Raw genomic sequence first — 21,497 nt, forward strand, 5'->3', positions numbered from 1 at the left:
AAATAATCCCCTTGCATATTTTGTGGAGTCTCTAAGTTACACAGGGAAAAGGACTAGCACTTATACAACCAAACACTCTGGACACAGCAAGGAGTTACAGTGTCTACCGCAAGGCCCCGCCCAGCTCCTGCGGGGATGGCCCTCCCCTCCACGGGGGTAACAGGGACACAGTGTGAGGACAAGACTCGAACTCATTGCACTAGATAAGGAGAAGCTACTTTTATTAATGAAGTATGGTCGAGGGTCCCCCGCACCCCTTTTTCAATCAACATGGGCCATTTTAGCCCTCTTCTGCAAGTTCAGAAATTAGCACCTGTCTTGTAAGCAGGACACAACAAAACTATTTAGAGAAGTGTGGTGGGGAGAGTTTAATCAAGGTAGGCTTCCTGGAGGAGGAGCTTGACTGACTTCCTTTCTTTTCAGGTGAAGAAACCAAGGCACGGTGACATTAAATAACTTGAGTGAGGTCACAAAGCTAGAAACTGGCAGAGAAGGGCTTTGTGTCCATGCTGGTTTGGCCCAGATGCCAGTGCGCCCAGCCAGGGTGCTGCCATGGCAACCAACATTCCCATTAGAGGAGAATGATGGCCATTCATGGGAGCACCTGGGACAAGATGACCTGAATGGCTGTCACTCAGCCAGGGCAGGGCCTGGGTGCTGGAACCTTGGCACTGCCTCACTTAATGAGCACAGGTTCTCGGTGTGGGAAGGCGGGGTGCGCCAGGCCCTGCGCCCAGAGTTTTAGGTGCAAAGTTTATTTAACCCTCATTCTGCAGATCAGAAAACTGAGGCCTGACAAGGTTGGCAGTCTCACCTGTGAGTGGCAGGACTGAAAAAGGACCCAAGTTATCGACTGCTGGGTAACAATGGACTTGAAAAGTTAGTGGCTTAAAACAACACGTTTCCATTTCTCATGATTCTGGGAGCCGGGAGTTTGGGCAGGGCTGCACTGGTTGATTTTCCTGCCCCCCCGTGGCGTGCGCTGGGGTCATTCACTGGGGCCGTTCACTGGCTGCATTCCACTGGTGGCTGGACTGGGAAAGAAGGGCCAAGAAGGCTCAATTCACAGGCCTGGCACCCAGGAGTTCCTCCACGTGGCCTCTCCACGTGGTCACTCCATGTGGCCAACGTGGTGGCCTCAGGGTAGTTGGATTTCTTACATGGCAGCTGGCTTTTGAAGGAATAAAAGCAGAGTTACGAGGTGCCTTCAGAGCTGGGTGTGGAGGTGGCCGGCTGGCCAAAGCCAGTCCCATGCTGATGCCAGATTCAGGAGGAGGGGAACACGTCCCCCCCTCTGGTGGGTGCAGCAGCCTGCTCATGCTGGGGAGGGTGATGTTGGTGGTCACAATGGCCGCTGACTGCCATCCCCAGCCTCCTCTCTGCCAGCCCCTCTCCCAGGCCCAGGGCCTAATCTCGGGAAGCTCTCATTTCCAGGGATCCGCTAAAGCTGGCTGGGCCCCCCTGCCACAAGGAGGGGGGACGGTGTCTGACCTGGCTCTCCTGCCTAGTGATTTCTTTCTTTCTTTTTAAAAAGATTTTATTTATTTATTTCTAGAGAAATAGAAAGGGAGGGAGAAATAGTGGGAGAGAAACATCAATGTGTGGTTGCCTTTCACACACCCTCAACTGGGGACCCAGCCCGCAACCCAGGCATGTGTCCTGATCAGGAATCAAACCAGTGATCCCCTGGTTCTCAGGCTGGCACTTAATCCACTGAGCCACACCAGCCACCAGCCAGAGCAAACCCCAGAGACTTCTTCATGCTCTGCACCTTGCTTCCCAAGAATTCATCTTACCTTGTTTCCTTGAAGGTAAGCACCTTTTTCTCCTACTCCCTGGCGCTGCAGCCCCGGAGTTAGCTTGACGTGTCCTGTTCTCAGGAACCTAAAAGGACCTGACACACACGATTCACAGGGAGTCAGCCCCCTGAACCGGACTGTGGCGCTGGGTTCATCTTCGTGGGCCCAGCATCAGCACCGGGTCTTCCCGAGAAGAAGAGCTCCATCAGCTGGACTTCCTGGCTCCTGCCTTCACAGTCTTGGGCCTGGGACAAAGGAAGAGTCTCACTTCTCCGGGAAAGCATCGTCATCACCTGGGAATGTGTTTAGGAGTACGGACCCTCCCCCACACCCCACCCCGTCCTGGACCGGAACTGGCAGTGTCACAAATACCCAGGTGCTTCGAATGCACAATGAAGTTGGGGACAACCAAGGTGGGGACCCCCGAGGTAAAGAGAACAGGAGTAGGTTGGGAAGGCAGGCGCCAGCGGAGTGCCCCCAGGCAGAGCAGGCGTGGGCCTCAGCCCTGGCGGATGGTTAGAACCACCTGTGGGGCTTGTGAAAAAGTCCTGATGCCCAGTGAGCGCCCAGATCAATGGAGTCGAGGTCTCTGGCGGCCGGGCCCCAGGATCGGAAGCGTCTGAAAGCTGCTCCGGTGATGTCAACGATCTCGCAGCCGGCGTGGGAACTGTGGGCCATCCTCACCCAAATCACCTGGGGCGTGTATTAAATTATTCAGAGTCCTGAGCCCCACGCCAGCTTTTTGAGTCTAAATCTCCTGGGATGGGGCCCAAGGGGCCCACGTTTTTTGTGACCTCTCTAGGTGATTTGAATGTGCACTGAAGTTAGAGACCATTGTGTTTAGGGCCCCGAATAAGTGCCAGCAATGGCAACGATGTTTTTAAATAGTGCAGATCACGATGTGCAAAAATTAGAAAATGTAGGTAAGTAAAAATAGGAAACAAAAACGTCTCCATCCTCCCCCTGCCTGCAGACCCTCTGAGGCCCCCCTGGGCCCCCACGGCAGCGCAGGGAAGGAGCCTCCCTCCCCCTGGAGAAACCGGCCCCGTGGCGGGGGTCCTCGAGATCTGGGCTTGTTCTGCGGGCAGGGTGGAGCCTGTCATCTGGCCCGGGCAGAATTATTGCCTCAAATTACATGGTTGATTATCAATTACTTGTGTCCGTATGAGAGCATGTGCGCGCGTGTGCATAAGTGTCTTTGCAAATCATTAAGGGTCGTAATTCTGGATTATCGTTGATTAACGAGAGGGAGACCTGGTACCTCCAGCAGTCGGGATGGCAGCCCCGCAATTATGTCCCAGCTGATCCGTAATTGGCGCATCGCAGGATGATTTCTCTCTCTCCGCTGCCTCCTCCCAGCCTCTCCCGCCGGCTCTGCAATTAGCGCCATTGCTCATTCCTTCCCAGCCCGGGCTGAACCCCAAGGCCTGCTTTCGGGCGAGCAAGTGCTATAGGACTGGCTTCGAAGACCACTCCCCAGACTCGGCAGTGATGGTGGTGTGTGTGGGGGGGCAGGCACAGTGGTGGGGTGTGGGGCTGGCCTGAGCTCCAGCTCGCTGAGGAGGGGCGCCGCCTGGGACACCAGTCTTGCCATCAGTCTTCCCAGCCAGCCCACAGCCATCCTCCGATCTCCTTGCCCCTCCCTCGAGGCGTGGCTGGGGAAACCCAGAGGCGGAGAGTGGCGAGGCAGCCTGCGTCGGACCCCGCGGAGCCAAGGAGGGGTGAAGACACAGAAGGAGCCCCTCCCACCACCACTCCCATCCTTGGAGGCCCAGTTTTCCTGAGCAACACCAGTGTTTGTCCTCCAGAGATTACGACGAGATGCACCAAGCTCCCCGGGGCAGAGGAAGTACACCTGCACCACCTGTGTCAGGGCCACAGCCACCTGACTGTTCCCCCCACTGCACATGGAGCCCCCAATACCCGCCACGCCAGAGACGGAGGGATCGCTGGAATGCCCTGTTTTGCTCCCAGCAAAGCCCCTGAGTGTCTTCTGCATGGACTCACTCCCCCGCTCGCCCATTCGTCCACACAGCAACTACCCACAGAGCATCCACTATGTATAGGGCACTAGACTAGGCGCCAGGGAGACCACAGGAAACCAAGCAGGCACAGGCTACTCCCTCCACCCCCTGGAACTCGCTGCTGCCCTCAGGATAAAGTTCGGGTCCCCAGGCTCCTTTCTTGCCCCACCCACCTGCCCACTCTGCCCTGGAGCAGACCCCCTCTCTTCCTTCCTTCGCCCAGTGTGGTCCCTCTGCCAGAAGCGCCATCCCGCTCGCACGCGCCCCCCCCGCCCCCCCCCGTCGTCTGTCGCCTGGGGCACCCACCCTTGGGGGAGGCTGTGATGCCTGTGTTCACACTGGGGCTCCACGCCTGCGAAAGGGGTCTGTCCTCACGGGGGACCAGCAGTGACAGAAGCACACACTTTCGGGGCGGCTTCGCAGGGGTATGGGGAGATGGGGAAGGCAGAGCCGTTCCGGAAACCTTCCGCATAAAGGCCTCCCGCGGCTGCAGGGCCACCGACGGTTTGTTTGTGAGCCTTGCAGCTGTCTTGGCCATTTTCATTTTTATCGACTTAGAATGGTCAGCAGGTCACGGCAAGCGGGAGACGAGATGCTAATGACTCCGGCTCCACGTGGCGACCATTCAGGAAAAAGCCGCAATGTTCTCTCTGCCACATTAATCAGAGAAACACATCAAGAGCTGTTGTGTGGAGACAGCTTTCCTCCCAGTACCTGCCCTGCATACTAATCACCACCCCTCCTGGCGGTGAGTGAGTCAGCTCGGGGCCAGGCGGGCGTGAGCGAAGGCCAGAGACGCCAGCTCCGTGCATGTGGGCAGCAGCCAGAGGGGCGGGGGGCCGTGCCCCCACCCCCAAAGCGCACACCGTACATGCCTGTGACCATCGCTGAGGCCCAGGCAGGTGGGGGTGGCAGATTCTGAAAGAGCCCTCCAAATGCCAACTCTGGGCTATTTCCTGGGGTCCAGGTCTTCCCCATAAGGGAGCTCTCCGGAAGTTCATCCCTGGGTCGAGTCTGGCTAAAGAGCAGCCTCGTGGCCAGGCACTCTGATAACAGTAAGACATAACCTTGGATGGTGCTTCACATGTGGCAGGCATTCCTGTAGGCAGATGAGGGACTAGCGAATACCAGTGGTTCTCAAAGTGTGGGCCCTGGGCCGGCGGCATGGGCATCACCAAGGAACTCGTTAGAAATGCAGATTCATGGGCCAGACCTACTGACTCGGGAACTCTGGCAGTGAGGCCGAGAATCCATGTTCGAACAAGCGTTCCGGGGGATTCTGACCATGCTCACGCCTGAGAACCACAAGCGTGTGTAAGGCTCACTGGTGGGCGGCAGAGGGCACAGTGGAGCAGCTGGAGGGAGGCCTGCAGGTGGTGTGGGGTGGGGAAAAGCAGAGTGGCCTGGATGAGCTGGACAGGGGTTGGGTTACCTTGGCCTTGCAGGCACCCTAAGTGGATCAATCAGCCCTGCATCATCGCCCCTCATCTGGAAGCCCAGACGGAGGGGGGCTCCTCTCCCCTGGGGACCCTGGAGGAGTAGCAGGTCACCCGAGTGTCCGTGGTTGGCCAAAGTGATAGGATGGGCGTGGCTACATCAAAGGCTTCCTGAGGCCCCTGGTCACCTAACCTTGCCAATGTTTTGACTTCAGGAAGCCCTGGTCTGGTCAGACGATGGATCCTGTTGCTGGGGAGGTGTCTTAGTCCTCGACACCCGGAAAGGACTTTGGGGGGAAGCTCCTCCTTACTATCCCCCAGAGGCACTGGGACCCCTGTGAGCAAAGGAGGCTGCGCTGCTGAGCCGAGGGTCAGGAGAGACGCCCTGCCCTCCTCGGTAAACAACCCTGAAGCACACTCATGCGTACAAGACCTCGGGCAGCAGAAGGTGCCTATTACCCACTGAGCAGAGAGCTGGCTGGGTGCTGACCCCATGAGCCTTCGAAGCCAGGTACAGGGCAAGGAAAGGACTGGATGGCATTCCCCAGCTAAGCCTGGATGAGCTGGATGTGGCCATGCCTGCTTGCAGGAGGCGATAACCCAGAAATAAATCAAAGTTGATGATGACCAATGGCCCATGGGCCCCCAGCCTCAGACTCAGGTGTCATTTATTGTTGGGAACCGCCCTGCCTGGTATCAGAAGCTGTAACCCCCCCACCAAGGCTAAGGCTGAGGGAATGACCTTAGACCATAAGCCAGCAAGGAGACAAAAGCTTATCTCCCTGGCAGGAGCGCCGCTTTTGCTCCTTTTACTTCACCCTTCCTGGCCCCCAGTGCTTGGTTGGTTAGCCAATGACAGGTAAGATTCCCCAAGGGGGGAACGACCTAAGACAGGCACGATCACGTGGGAAGCCCCCAAGGAAGGACTTTGGGGGCTACAGCAAAAGGGGGTGATGGACCCTTGCCCCTCAGCTTTGACATAGCTTGAGTCCTCATTGTCTGCGAGAAAATCTCCTTATCTCTTGGTTGCCTTACTTCCCTTGCTCCACCTAAGCCTGAAACAATGACAGAGGGTGGTGCAGCTCTGTGCTGGAAAGGACGGGTTCTGGGGTGATCAGGCCTAAGAAAGAATATGTAAAATCCTGTGAAACCTGCTTTGTTTAGAATGCTCTCAGTTGAATGATAAGGGTCCAGGGAAGAAGTAAGTTTGTTCCTCAAAGTTATACAGCTGTTTGACCCTGACTCAAAATAGGCCCTCAGACTTCCTTGTTATCTATTGTTTGATCCTTACTTCCAGGCAATGAGCAATGAGCTTTACCTGAATTCTTATGCAAACAAACCCAATAAAGGCCTGCTCGGTTGGGAGAATGGGGTGCTCTCCCTTAGGGGCACTCTCCCCTAGGGAGGGTGGCCATGGCGTTCCCCACTAGAGAGAGTGGCTGTTCCGTCCCTATTTCCCCACAGGACTTGGTTGTCTCTGTGTATGTTTTTCTCGTGTGTCGATGAGCATCCGCAGCGTTCTGCGGTCACTGCCGGTCGGTGACTGCGACAATTTATGGAGTCCCTACTATGTGCTGGACCCTGTGCAAGGACCTTTCATGTCTGTCAGCTCTCAGTCAGGGCTCCCAGGTTTTCGGAGCCCTCCTTCCACTGCTCTGTCCACAAGCACATACCGACCGTTTGTTCCAGCCCCGGCATCAGGACACAGTGGTGAGCAGAGCCCGTGTGGTCTCACCCTGGGGCAGCCTAGTGGGAGGACAGGCAGATACAAGCATTCCAGAAAAGGAGCCATCAGCAGTTTTTAGGGCCAGCTATGAGGATTTTGAGTGTTTTTTTTTTTTTTAAGAAGTACTTTGTTTTCTTTAAGAGTCCTCTCCCGGGGGAAAGAAACCGAAGGAGAAGGCAGTCTGCTAGAGATGCCCGCACTGGCTGTGCCCACAGCGACCACTAAACGGCATTGTAGGGCCCGGCAGTGGCCGAGCTCATCGGTGCCCCAGGCCCTTTGCATCTCTCCGAGGGCAGGCTGGCCCACGTCCACTGTCTGTCCTTCTGCAGCGGCCCCCTCTCCGTGGGGCTCTTTCACAAGATGCTCAGGGAATTCCTGAGTCAGCCAAGAGACACCTGGTGTCTCCCCTCCTGGCGTGGCGTCCTACAGACTTGACAACGAGGCTTGGAGGCCCTGGGGAAAGGCGGGGAGTGAAAACAACCCAGAGCGGTTTCCCGCATGCCCCTGTTGTTTCCCTTCTCGGTCTCCCCTAGCTCCCCAGCTGGCACGTGAACTTGGTCTTCCTCTCTCAGGCTCTGAGAAAAGCACCATCTGGCAGTTCCGTTGGGCCCCTGGGCTCGTTTCCATCCAGCCCACTCCGGCTTCCTCCCGGCCGCGTCTGCCGAGCGGTCCGGCTCCTGGGAGGCATGTGGAGGAACAGAACGACAACAGTAACAGCGAGGACGTGCGGAGCGCTCGCCGCTGGCCGGGAGTGGTTCTGGTTCTGGTTCTGGTTCTGTATGCGTGGTGATGCCTGCAACGCCCTGGGAAAACCGCTCTCCTTGCCCCATTTCCCAGAGGGAGAAACTGCCACGTGGAGACGTTCAGAGGCATTCTCAAGGTCGCGAGGCTAGCGATGGCAGACTGGGGATCTGACCTGGGAAGCATCAGACTGCACCAATTTGTATCCTGGAAAACCCAGTCTTGACTAAAAGATGTTGGCAGTAAGGGGAGAGAATTTAGAAAAAGGGGTCTCACCCATCTGGCCAGGAGAGACGGATTCCAGAGAAAAAGCCAATAAATCCATGCGGAGGGCAGACCTGGTCCACCAGGCCAACCAGGGTCTGAGCTCAGTGCAGTTGGTCAGAGCCAGCACTGGAGGGCTAGAAAGTCGGGGGCCCCTGACCACAGCCCCCTTGGAGAGCTGGTCAGGGAGCGGCTGCGAGCCCTCAGGAGACCCTGGAGACTGGTTTCCCGTTGGGATCCCTGTCTGGCTTAGGTCCCGACGGCTGACCCCTCCATCGCTCTGTGCTCCGCTCTCCAGGTGTGAGGACACGCACACCGCCCTGAAGCCACTGAGCAGTGAGGCTACACCAGTGGGGGTGGGAGTGGGCCGTCCTTTGGAGCCGAGGGGTCTGGGCACAAATTTCAGCCCCGTTCACCATGGGGCTGTGTGGCCAAGGCACCCCCAACCCCGTGCCTGTGACCTCATCCGTAGGGTGCTCACCTCGGGGTTAGGAGGTGTGAATGAGCTAAGTGTCAAGAACCCAGGTAGGCTCCTGGCACGCAAGAGGTGTGTGGCCCAGGTACCCTGCCCCCATTCCTTGTTCTTCCTTCTAGAACGAGGAAGGAGGAAGCCAAGGCTCCCTGGGCAACGGGGGCTGGGCCCACAGCAGGCCGGGCAGACACCCACGTCTGCAGGAGAGCAGGGCTTCTTCCTCCGGGCAGAGCCCCAGAGGGCCGCGGCCCCTGCCCAGGCTGGTAGGATGAGGTGGGTCATTCCAGGCCAGGTGGAGAGGGGAGGGCCCTGACTCCCTGAGCAGCAAAGTTGCTTTGATCCAGGGGCCAGTGTGGGGGCTGTGCCCTAGCTTCCCAGGCAGAGGACTCCTCAGCACCCTGGGGAGCCAGCGGCAGGAGGCAACGCTGTTCCTTCCCCCTTCCCACCACCCCCTGGGACAGACTGGTCAGCTGGCAGTGGCAGTGGGGAGGGGGTGGGGTTCCCTAGAACAAGGAGCTTCAGTTAACACAGGGCCACCCCGCAGCCCCTGGGCCTCGCTGGGCTCTCCCCAGACATCTCCCTGCCGCAGACCAACACAGGAGGGGCTCCGGTCCCTGCAGGCTGTGTCGTCCTCCAGGACGGCATGGCCGCCGCGGTGCGGGACTCGGGTTGGAAGCCAAGGATGGGCGTTGGGCTGCCCCTGGTGCCCTCCAATGTCACAGATCCAGGCAGTGTCCCCTGCTCAGGGTTTCTCCTTCCAGAGAAAAAACACTAAGGGACTCAGGAAGGACCCCTGTCCCAAGAAGTACAGGAAGGGATGGGGATTTGGGGATGGCGGTGGGGGATGGGGGAATTGGGCAAGAAGCACAGAGGAAAGAAAGGAGGGCAGTTCTTTCTTTCTTTTTTTTTTTTTTTTAACACTGGTTTTTTTCTCACCACCAAAAAAAAGAACACAGAGGTAAAGAGGGAAAAAGTGAAAAGGTCCCTTGATTCCCATCTCCGACCAATATCACTGCTTTCCCAGCAGTGGCCTATATTAGTAGTTGGCTGAGTATCATTCATCACCCCAGACGTTTCCTGGGCATTTACACGCACCCACGCACCCACACACCCACACACCACGTGTGTGGTGCCAGGGCCTTTGTTTTTCTTTGCTTTTACATAAGTGGGGTCGAGCTGACCACGTCGCTCTGAAGTTCTTCCCCTTTAAACACCGGACGTCCCAGACACGCTCTCACGGTGGCACCCGGAGCATCCGGGTACATGGCTGCTTTGTTTTTTGTGAGCTTTGGCATCAAGTTGCACCTGTGGATGAGACGGTGGACTCTACCCTAACCCTAACCCTTCCTCTCTTGGCCTCACTCAGGGTCCCCAGTACCCACCCAATTCTGGGAGCAAGGGTCCCGAGCCTTCTGAACGTGGATGCCGCCCACACTGGGACGGTGGCAGTCCCCTCCCCTCACGGACAGACAAGGCCTCCACAAGTTGTCAGCATCCGTGCAAACCCTTCTGCAACCAGCGCCTCACCCGGGCCTCCTGGTGCACACGTGGGAGTCATTCATTCCCCAGGAGCTGACTCCTCCAGGTGGTGCAGGTAGGCAGAGGAGGACACGCACCTCACCCCGCCTCTGACAGCCCCGCCCCGGTGTGGGAGGGCGGCTCGGGCCTCCTACGCCCCGCTCGGCTGCAGGTCTGCAGCCGTCTCCCTAGCCCATCTCCATCAAGTGGTTGCTGGCTGGGCCGGCTGCTTCCAGGAAATCAATTGCAAAGACTGGTGATTGTCAGCAGCTTGCACACAGGAGGCCATCCAGGGAGCAGATTAAATGGTAGGAGAACACCATACTGAGCTCGAGACCGCGCGTGATGGAGATCCCTCGGTGACCCGCTGGAGAAGTCAGAAGAACACAAGCAGACACGTTCTCACTCCCCGTGGTCCACCACCAACCAGCCCACCTGCCTGAGCACAGCCCTCTGCCCTTGGAGAAGCCGCTCCTCATGAGCAGGTGAGAAGAGGAGGCCTGGCCCAGGCCCAGCCACCTGTGTGCAGGCACGGAGGCCCGTGGGGGCACCTGCTTCTCCGATTGGCCATCAGGCCCCGAGCTGCTCAAGGTCATGGAGCCCCTTTCTCCTCCACCCGCCCACTTTGTCCCCGCCCAGGAGGCCACCCGGCAGCCAGTCAGCGACCCTCTACTACCCCCTCTCCATGCACTCCCAGGCTGATGGTTCCTGTAGCTCAGAGCAGCCTCCTCGCTGCTCAAACACCTGCAGGCTCCTCTGCCCTAATTCCTGTCATCCAACTGGACAGACTTGTCCCGCACCCCTGGGAGGGGGTACGTGTGTGTGGGGGGCAGTCAGAGTGGACAAATCCAGCTGACCAAGAGGGTGACTGGAGCCTTTACCTGGTTTCAGAGGCAGCTAGCTTCGTAAACCGTCACCCTCTAACCACCCTCCCGACCTCTTCCTTCCCCTCCAGATCCCAGACACCCATACCGGGCCTCGCACAGAAAACACAGCCACAGCCATGAACTTGGGTGAACACACACCTATTTTCTCCGCACAGCCATGTCCCAGCTCTCCAGGCCAGCCTCCCCAATAATCACACAGACAACTCCAGCTACCATTGATGGGGCACTCGCCACGTACTCGGTGTGCCCAGTGCTTTACACCCTTTACAACATTTTCACAAACTCTATGTGGTGGGTGCCGTTGTGACTTACAAGTGAGAGGTGGAGGCTCAGGGAGGTCAAGCGACTTGAAGCTGCACCTGCGGACTGGAAGCAGGGTCCCATCAGACTCCGGGGTTACGGGCTTAACCCTTGTGCTACCCTGGCTCGCACTTCACCTCATTCTCTCTCTGGGTTGCCCTGAGGACCAGGCTGAACTGGCCAGTTTCCCAGGGCTGCTCCCCGGCTGGGCGGGGCTGCCTCTCCCAGTCCCTGGAGCTGCCGTGGGTTCCTGGCAGAGGAAAGACTTCTGTCTGTCTCCACTCCACCCCCTCCCCCAGATTCTGCAATGCTCTCTGTCTTGCAAATCCAGCCTCCCTCTCCAGGCCGAAAATACCTGCCAGGCCACCTGCCTGCTGGGGCACCCTTGTTAAGAGTCACTCACTCTGATGGCAGGGGGCCGGCCAAGGTGGCCTGGCCAGCTCAGCCTGAGGACCGCAGTCCATCTCTGGGCAGCACCTACCCCCCCCCCCCCCCCCGGGCCCCGGTGCGGGCTGGCTCCTTTTCTCCAGGCTGCCCCGGCCTGCAGGCTGGGGGCCAGGAGAGGGAGGCAGTCCCCGTTCCAGAGAGGCTTGCTGCCCTCCCCCAACACCCTCCCCTGGCCCTCTTGCTGCAGCTGCGAGACCAGGGCTCCAGCAGGGGGAGGAGGAAAGGGAAGAGAAAGGTGGAAGTGGGAAGGTGCGAGAAATCAGACCTACAGGAAGAGGGGTGGGGGTGGAGGGGAAGGACAGAGCCTTCTGCAGTACCTGCAGAATGACGACAGCAAAACTAAAAATAATTTAAATGCTGTGGTTTACCAGGTAGAACTTTTTTAAAATAAAGATTTATTTATTTATTTTTAGAGAGGGAAGGGAGGAAGAAAGAGAGAGAAACATCAATGTGCAGTTGCTGGGGGTCATGGCCTGCAACCCAGGCATGTGCCCTGACTGGGAATCGAACCTGCGACGCTTTGGTTCGTAGCCCACGCTCAATCCACTGAGCTATGCCAGCCAGGGCCAGGTAGAATTTTTTATCGCAAATTCTCTCATGTAATCTTTACATTTACACGAACGTGATTAGTAGCTATTAGTAGTTTTATAGATAACAATCCAAAGCTTGGTCATTTGTTCAAATGTCCCAATTGATGGATGACAGAGCCAGAACCGTATTTGACCCCAGAATCCCAACCACCCCACTGCCCCAGCCTCCCAGCAGCTTCTCACCACTTAAAGGGACACACAGATCACAAGCCTCTGGGCACCCGCGTCCCCTTCCATGTGGCTTTGCCCTCTGTCCCTGCCCTGTTCTCTGGTGCTGTACCCGGCCGGGGACCCAAGCGGTCCGGATCATCGTGGGTCTGTTGGGTCCGTGTGACCTTATGTGTGCCTGGGGTCTCCAGCCTTTCCCAGCTGCCCGAGGACTGAGGGTCAGTACCCAGACAGGCGCAGGGGCCCAGGTCATCTGTGCAGCTGAGGAGAGAAGCAGACAGACCAGGAGATTCCCAGCCCCGGCCAGCCTCACGAAGCCGGCAACGCCGGTGGTGGTGGTGGGGGGTAAGGGGGGAGCATGCTTATCTGTCAGCCGGAATAGTTGTCCTAGTACACTGATCGGTTTTAAAAAAAAGGAAAGAAAGGGCGTGGGGGAGCAGGTTTTAAATCTGTGTACAGTCAAAAAACATTTTATTGGTGAGGCAAAAGTATCTTCTATGTATCTAAGTATAGAAAGAGGGTCTTCGCCAAGCTGTTAGCAGATGATTTCCGTTGTCTTCTCTTGGCTTATTCGTGTTTTCTGTTTTTTTGAATGAACTTCAACTATTTTTATAATTTAAAAAGGCAATAACAAGAAACCAATCCCAGACTCTGTCCCTGTTCTTACCCCCACAGCTCTCAAAAAAAACAAAGAATGAAAAAAGAAAGGAAGACCACGATACCGCATTTCTGGGCTCTCTCTCCTGTCCCTTCCACACCTTGTGGGGTATGTGTGTGTGTGTGGGGGGGCGTCCCACCTGCTCCAGCAAACCTTCACCTGAGTAATGAGAGGTGAAGACCATGCCCTTAGGTCCTTACCAGCGTACCTGCCCCTGTCCCAACGCACAGGGCAGTGGTGCCCTGGCTGCCCTTTCACGGAGGAGGACATGCCCTGCTTCTGTCTGCACTGCGCGCTCCTACAGGTGAGGCTGACTTCCCTGGGGCCCCGGAGCCCGGAGGCAAGGTCCTGCTGGGCACGGGGTTGGAGCCCCAAGGCATGTGGCCCACAGCTGACAGGCGATGACTGAAAAATGACGAGGAGGGAAAAGAAATCACAGAAGCTCCTCATGCCCAGAGCAGAGCCTCAAGATGGGGCTAGGCTGGCCCCTTCCCGAAGGCCCCAAGGAACCTGGGAAGCAGATGGGAAGAGAGCTTCCTGAGCCTCCTCGGTGTCCACACAGCAGACTTTCTACAGACACGCTCCTCCCTCTCAGAGCACCCTTCCTCTGTACAGGCGGGGCAGCTGAGGGCGGGAGGCACCTAGCCCACGGCTTCTTGTGTTCCTGGTGCTTCATCCAGAACCCGAGTAGGCCCCTGCAAATGACTCTGGGTGGAGAGAGTTGCGCTGGCCGGCAGCGTCTTCTCCTGCCCCGTGTTACACCCTGCTCAGGCTCCCCGACAGCCACAGACGCCCTGCTGCTCAGGGCAGCGCCAGGACCCAGCGTTCTCCCACAGGGGCTGGCTTTCAGAGCGCCTCCCAAGTTAATAACGGAGGTGCCATCCGGCCATTAGAGCAGCAGTCATCACAAAGTCAGCCCAGAGAGCTGGCCCACAGCCCAGCAGAACCAGGGTTCAAGGGCATGGAGCACAGGACATTTAGCGTCACCCCGAGCCCTCATCTTCAAATCACATCCCCTGAGGTGGCCACCCCTCGCAACCCAGAAACCAGGCTCCCAACCCGCCAAACCTCTTACACATGCAGGACAGACGCAGGGGTGATGATGCATCTAATCAGAAGGCAAGGAACCCTGGGAATCTTCCAGCTCTGCACCTAACCTGGGTCACCTAGGTGAGTCTCTCCTCGCCACCACACCCTCCTTACACACTGTTGTGGCGCCGAAAAGCATTTCAAAGGGTGTTGCTGAAGAATGCTCAGCCCCTTGCATTGTCTCCTGAGTGGGACTGTGGAAATGAGTTCCAGGCCCCGGTGTCTTGGTTTGGCTGCAGATAGTCGAAGCGTGATTGACAGCGACATCTCGTGGACACAATGGAAAACTGCAGCCACCTGGATGGAAGCCACGGAGCCACCTCCAACTTTCCTTATTATGTGAAGAGGAGCTGATTGCAATTAATCACACTCATCACCTGACACAGGGAGCTGTTTAAAGCTGGAAAAGAAACGATCCAAAAAAGAGAACACAACCCTCCAGCCACAAATCCCCACCAGTCTCCATCTCCACACCTGTTCCACTTAATTTAATTGTCCCTTTGCAAATATTGACCTGATAAAAGAGTCTAATGGCCATGCAGGGAGAAAAATGTCAATACTAATTTTAATGGAAGAAAAATGTAACTGACTGTTTACTCCTACCATGAAGTTTGTACATTATCTTTTAAAAAAAAGATTTATTTATTTTTAGAGAGAGGGGAAGGGAGGGAGAAAGAGAGGGAGAGAAACATCCACGTGTGGTTCCCTCTGGTGCACCCCACACCAGGGATCTGGCCGTAACCCAGGCATGTGCCCTAACTGGGAGTTGAACCGGTGGCCCACAGGTTGGCACTCAATCCACTGAGCCATACCAACCAGGGCACACTATGTCTTTTAATCTTTCCAACAACCTAATGAAGTACATTCTCCCATCCCAACTTTCAGATGCAGAATCGGAGAGTTGGAGCACAAAGGGAAGCTCGGCTCCACCCCTGAGCAGTTGGGCATCAGAGCCCACCCCCTTTCACCACCACTCTGGGCAACCTCACTGCCCCCCATGTCTCTCCACCTCACCCCCTACACACAGTAACTCCTGAGCCTGAAGAAAATCTCAACTCCCAGCACTGGCTTAATCCAGACTGAATGCTCTGGGTCTCCCTCTGTGGCAGCAAGAGGCACGTGGATACGAGGGGCTTTAGGGTTTGACAGGCCCAGATTAGGGTCCCAGCTGTGCCCCTCATTAGCCGTGTGACCTTGGGCTCGGTCCTTAACCCCACTTTCCCAGACTGCCAGATGTGGGTCACAACCCCGTGCCTTGGAGAGCGCTGTGAAGATCAGAGACACCGCTTGCTGCTGAGTAAATTATCCAGAAACGATGGCTGTTCTTATCTTATCCCAAACTGAGCCCGGGAGGGGCGAGTCTGGGAGAGGCCAGTCTGGGAGATGTTGGTGGGTGGCAAGTTCCGATCCAGCCTCTTTAGAAAGTCCCAGCACCAAGCAGGGCTGGGACTCGGACGGAGGTGAGGGCCAGCCTTCTCACCCTCAGGGGCGTGCTGTTTCGGAGGCAGCTGCTGATAGGTATGTCCTTTGGTAGTTCAAAGGATCTGCAGGTGTGACTTGGTCAAGTCGGCAGAGCAGAACAAGATCGTGGGACTTTGGGCCCCCATCTTCCCACAGAGACACTACCACCTAAAGGACAGTGTCTCAGCGGGACCCGAAGCCATGCGTCCAGGTACCTGCAGAGATCCTAGTACCATGGCCAGCTTCACATCATTCTGGAAGCACAAATCCAAGACTAGAGTTCAACGTCTGGATCCTAGTTCCAGCTCCACCTCCCACTGTGTTCATGGACCCTTGAACTTGGTCCTCGTCCTACCTCTGCAGGGTCACATGGCTGAAGACTTCTCCTTTTAGCATCTCCACGGCCCCTCCTCCTCCTGCCTCTGCAAATGAGTACAGCCTTTCTTGCCTATGCCTGTCTACTGGAAGAGGGAGAGCCGTGCTGGCCACCAGCCACGAGCAGGAATGCTCACCTCTATAGCCCCAACGCTTAACACAGTGTCTGGCACATGCAAGGTGCCCATTGCTGGAAATGTCCCCCAGAGTGAATGGCACTGGGGCTCCTGACCATTCTGAATGCCATGTGTGAATTATAAAACGCAACTCTTCTTGCTCCAGGTTACCCTGAAGCCTCCATATGAGTCTTGGTTATCTATTGCTGCGCAACTGATGACTCCAGTACTTAGGTGCTCAAAACAACAGTGACCATGTAACAGCTCACAGTCGCTGTGGGTCAGGAACCTGGGAATGGCTTCACCAGGCGCGCCGGCTCAGGATTTCTAAGGCAGCAGCAGTCCAATGCTGACTGGGACGGTGCGATCTGCTCCTTCACATGGGGACAAGTTGGTGCTGGCTATTGACGGGGGCCTCAGTTCCTTTTGTGCCAGGTGCACCCGCCCACAGATCTGCTTGGGTAGCTTCCCAACAAGGCAGCTGGCCTCCTGCAGGGTGGGGGTGGGGGGATCCAGAGAGAGCGAGGAAGAGTGCTGATGCCTCGTGTGACTAGACTGGTTTCTTGGGGCGGCCATAAGGAAGTGCCGTGAACAGGGTGGCTTCAAATAACAGATATTCACTCTTTCACGGTTCTGGAGGCCAGGAGCTCGAAATCAGGGTTTAGGCAGAGCCGCACTCTCTCCAAAGGATGAAGGGGAGTGAGCTTCCTGGCCTTTCCCAGTCTCTGGTGGCCACAGACATTCCCTGGCTCGTGGCGGCACCCCCCCACCCCCAACTCTGCCTCCATCTTCACCTGCCCCCTCCCCACGTCCGTCTGTTCTGTGCCCCTCTCTCCTCACAACACACACCGGCCATGGGACTCAGGGCCCGCCCTAACCCAGGGTGACCCTTGGCTACATCTGCACAGACTTTACTCCCCTGTGAGGTCACACGCACAGCTCCTGGGGGTTAGGGCTTCAACGTCTCTTCTTGGGGTACACGGTCAAACCCGCAAGGACGACCTAACCCTGGAGTCTGGCGCTATCATTTCTGCAACAGCTAGTGTGCATTTCTCAAGGGCCAGCCCTGCTCACGGTGTGCAGTCTCCTCCACGTCAGGAGGCGCCGTCACTGGGCGGCATCTGGGAGGCTGGTGACACCCACCGACAGCACACTGAGCGTGAGACAGACCTAGGAACGGTATAGCAAAGAACCAGTTGTCCAGCACTTGGGCCCCTCAGCCTATCAAGCCCATAAAAAGGGTCAGACTGGAGAAGGGGGGCTTTGGAAGTAGGAAAATCTTCTGAGAGAGGGAGGCTACACTATGAGCCCACCCCCAACAGGGTCGGAGGTCCTGCCACCTCCATCTCAAGCCTGCGACGCGGGCTTCTGTGAAGCCCTGCAGAGCTGTGGGCCCCAGGCCTGTGCCAAGGGCAGGGGCCGAGCTGGGGTTGGGGCTGGAGTCCTGTGACTGTCCCCCTGGACCAGAGGCAGTGCTGTGGTGAGACAGTTCCAGAACAGGGTTAGTTAAGTTCCTAGAGGGACCAAGGGATCTCAGCAGGAAGAAGTTGGAAGGAGATGCCGGATTCCTAGAGGCTGAAGAGGGAATCAAAAATCATTGCCCGGGCGCTGGCCAGATAGCTCAGCTGGGTAGAGGGACGTCCCGACACACCAAGGTTGCGGGTTCTATTCCCAGTCAGGCGCTTACAGGAATCCACTGATGGATGCCTAAATAAACGGAACAACAAAGCAATGTTTCTCTCTCTCTCTCAAATCAATCAATATAAATAAATAAATAAGCAAGTAAACAGTCATCACCCAGCAAGGAGACGCAGACCAGGAACTTCAGGAGAACCTGGCAGCTCCCCCGCAGCAGGCAAAGAAGAATCGCCCCACCCCACTTCTCTCTGTTCCCTCACTTCTCCCGCCTCCATCCTAAAAACAACCAGCATTTGGCAGGGGTGGGGGCCATCACGTGAGGAGACAGACAAAAGCCTCCCTTCCCTCAGCCCCGCCCCTGGAGGCCCACACCCCAGTTTAGCGGGGCAGGAGGGAGGCTGGCCTCTGAGGGAAGAGGAGTGCTGTTCATTTGTGACCGATGCTCACAGCCTCGGTGGACTGTGACAACAGTACACAGTGAGCGTACCTGAGCCTGATCAGAGGAGGCGTGGGCTGGGCTGGGCTGGGCTCCCCCCAACCCAGGGGATGGGGGTGGGAGTGGTGGGGGAGAGGGAATGGCCTCCCTCACTGAATCATTCAAGTGATCCCGGGAGAGGCGAACTCGGAGTGGCCTTGATCACACCCCACATTCGGCAGATCAGCTCCACTGAGCTCCCAGGGAAGTTGGGAAGTTTGTCTGGGGAAGTTGGGCCTTATATTCCCTACCCACCCCTCGCCGTTTCTGCCCCAGCTTTTGTCCAGAACTGAAAAATGTTTACTATTTTTCTCTGTCTGTCTTCTGGAAATAACACCAGGAACAACAACAACAAAAAGGACTCCTTGTCCCCAGGCAAAACACCCACACCCTCGAACTCCTCACCCTGCCTTGGCCTGAATTCACCCCTGAGGGGAGGCCAGGCATGAGGTCAGCGGGCTGCGAGAGTGGCAGGCAGGGAAGGTTCCTGGGAGGACACGGCCCTGGGAACATTGGCTGTTTTCTGAAATCTCCGTGCTCAGCCAACTCCATGGGGGAGGGGCTGGGGTAAGACCAGGAGAGAGCACCAGGAAGGAAAGTTCTAAAAAAAGTTTTTGATTCCCCAGGGATGTTGGAGCTGTGGTCTGATCTGTCCTTTAAGGACCTTACTATTTGTTACTACTGAGAGAAGAAAAAAGAAAGAAAAAAGGCTGCCTCCAGTCTGTTTTAGGAGTCTGGCTTTGGGAAGAAGGGTCACCCTGGAAAGAAGGCACTAGGTCCAGCAGGAGCTGGGGCTCTGCAGAGGGTGGGGGGTCTGCTGACTAGACACCATGGGGAGCTCTGCTCAAGGACCCCGCTGAGCAGAGGTGGGGCTGCAGGTGGGGTTGGGAGCCTGGGGAGCTGGGGCGCGCCATAGAGCTCCTAGAAGAGCCTGCCTTCCCCGGCACCAAGTCTTCAGGGAGTGCAGGCGCTGCTTCTCTATAATGTAGTAAAAAGAATTTATTGTGTTCATGGTGACAGTGGTTCTTTCAAGACCCACACAAGCCTAGTTTTTTAGTCTGATGGAGAGAGGGCTCTGATGCTCGTTAAAAGATGTTAGACCCTAGCCCTGGCTGGTGTGGCTCAGTGGATTGAGTGTTGTCCTGCGAACCAAAGGGTCACCGGTTCGATTCCCAGTCAGGGCATATGCCTGGGTTGCAGGCCAGGCCCCCAGTACAGGCTGCATGAGAGGCAATCACACATTGATGTTTCTCTCCCTCTCTTTCTCCCTCCCTTCCCTTCTATCTAAAATTAAGTAAATAAAGTATTTTTATTTAAAAAAAGATGTTAGATTCTAAATAAAGTCTCTCTATCACCCGGGCACTTGTTTCTCTCTTGCCTAGACCTTGGTGCCAAGAAGCAACCCCAGCCCCAACCAGGCCATGACAGCGCTCTTGGATCGGCTTCTCAGAGAGCTTAGTCATGAACCAGCTGCTGCCACTCTGTGTGCAGTGGGCGAACCAGGAGAGTCTCAGGGTGAGGTCCTTTGTGGGGGGAACACAGCCCTTTCGGGGAGCCCCAGTTTCTCGGGGGAGTAACTCCAGGGAGCCCGAGCTCCTTGTGGGGTTAGAGCAGGGCTTCACACCTTCAGTGGGATGACGTTTTGGGTTGGACAAGCCTTTGTTGCGGGAGCTGCCCTGGGCGTTATAGGGTGTTCAGGGCAATGCCGGCCTCCATCCATGAGATGCCCGCAGCACCGCTCCCCTGTGCGCCCTCCTCATTGTGACAATTAAAACTCCTCCAGACACTGCCAAATGTCCCTGGGTAGCAAAGTCATTCCTGGTGGAGAGCCACCGGCCAGGAGCAGTGTCCATGCAGTGACTACACAGCTCAGGAGATGCAGGATGGAGCTGGACCACACACATCCCGAGGGAATTCTCACTCCATGGGGAAAAAAAACAAGGCCGAGTCTATGTGGCCCTTACATCAGTTAGTGCTCCCTTGGCTGCACTAAGTGACAGAAGATTCAACTCTCCGTGACTTGAAAGGGGCCGATGCTGTCTCGGGTCACTGAGAGGACCAGGGAGGCGGGCAGAGCTTGACCCAGGGGTCAAACAATTATCTCCGGGACTTGGGTTCTTCTTCTCTCTTGATTCTGCTCTTCTCCACCTTCTCGTCTTCTAAGGGCCAGGTCGGCTCCCGATGCTCCAGCCCTGTTCCTCCCCAGATTTCACACGGATGGAGAAAACAACGTGGAGTGTTTTTTTTCCCCACAGTCCTAGCAAAATTCTCACGGCACTCCCCTGGCTCTGATATGGCCGCGGGTCCCTCAGCAAGCCACACGCAGTGGCGAGGAATGGGAGGGCCTCACTGGCCAGGCTGTGGCCTCGTGTCTACCTCGGGATCTGGGGGTAGAGTCACCTCTGAGTGTAGCACATTGAACATTAAAAAGCGGGGGCTCCCAAAGGGAAAGTCAGGGTACAACTACCAGAGGAGAGGTGACAGGTGACAGGATTCTGGATAACAAAAAGCAACACGAAGTTACCATCGTCTTTCTACCAAAAAGCTTATTGCTTCATTTAAAGCCATCAAGGTGATGGATTTTAAGTGCAAGCAGGACCCTGATGAATGGCAGAACAAAGCCCGTGCCGTGACTATTCAAGTCAACCTCCAGGTAACAAATCAAAGCTCTCTCTAGGGCAAACTAGCCACCGGGACAGTTCGCTTACCAAATAGGTTGCCAAAACATAGTTCCTTCAAGGTTCTTCCTTTTCTTCTTCCGTGGCAACGTTTGTAGCCGGGCCCATAGCTCCCAAGCTGGGTACAGCATTCGCTAAGCGAGACCATGTGATTGGCTTTGCTCTATATGAGCAGGAGAGATGGCTTGGGCCTTCAGACAGTGGGCCTGCCCAACCCACACTCATTCCCTTTGCCTTGGGTCAGAACACCAACTTGCCTGAACATGGTGCAGCTCTGACCAGGCAGGTGACAAGGATGAGCTAGGGAATGACAAAGAAAGATGCAAGGAACCTGGACCCCTGAATGACCAGGGTTCAGAGCCTCCTTCCAGATGGATGAGTACCTCAAGTAAAAAGGAAGTTTCTTTTTTTTTTAAAATATTTTATTTATTTATTCTTAGACAGAGGGGAAGGGAGGGAGAAAGAGAGGGAGGGTAACATCAATGTGTGGTTGCCTTTCGTGCAGCCTGTACTGGGGGCCTGGCCTGCAACCCAGGCATGTGCCCTGACTCGGAATCAAACTGGCGACCCTTTGGTTCACAGGCTGGTGCTCAATCCACTGAGCCGCACCAGCCGGGGCAAATTTCTATCTTTTT

At 56.3% G+C, this 21,497-nt stretch overlaps 1 long non-coding RNA gene across 1 annotated transcript; it reads right to left on the reverse strand.

Moving 5' to 3' along the window:
• Positions 1–14,755: 14,755 nt before the first annotated feature.
• LOC118497603 lies at positions 14,756–16,805 on the reverse strand. Its single transcript, XR_004900138.1, has 2 exons — positions 15,936–16,805; positions 14,756–15,834 (listed from the first exon to the last, which is right to left on the reverse strand). It is a non-coding gene; the product is annotated as an uncharacterized LOC118497603 (long non-coding RNA).
• Between the last annotated feature and the right edge of the window lie 4,692 nt (positions 16,806–21,497).

The sequence above is a fragment of the Phyllostomus discolor genome, chromosome 1 (assembly GCF_004126475.2).
Source record: "Phyllostomus discolor isolate MPI-MPIP mPhyDis1 chromosome 1, mPhyDis1.pri.v3, whole genome shotgun sequence".
Lineage (NCBI taxonomy): Eukaryota > Metazoa > Chordata > Mammalia > Chiroptera > Phyllostomidae > Phyllostomus > Phyllostomus discolor.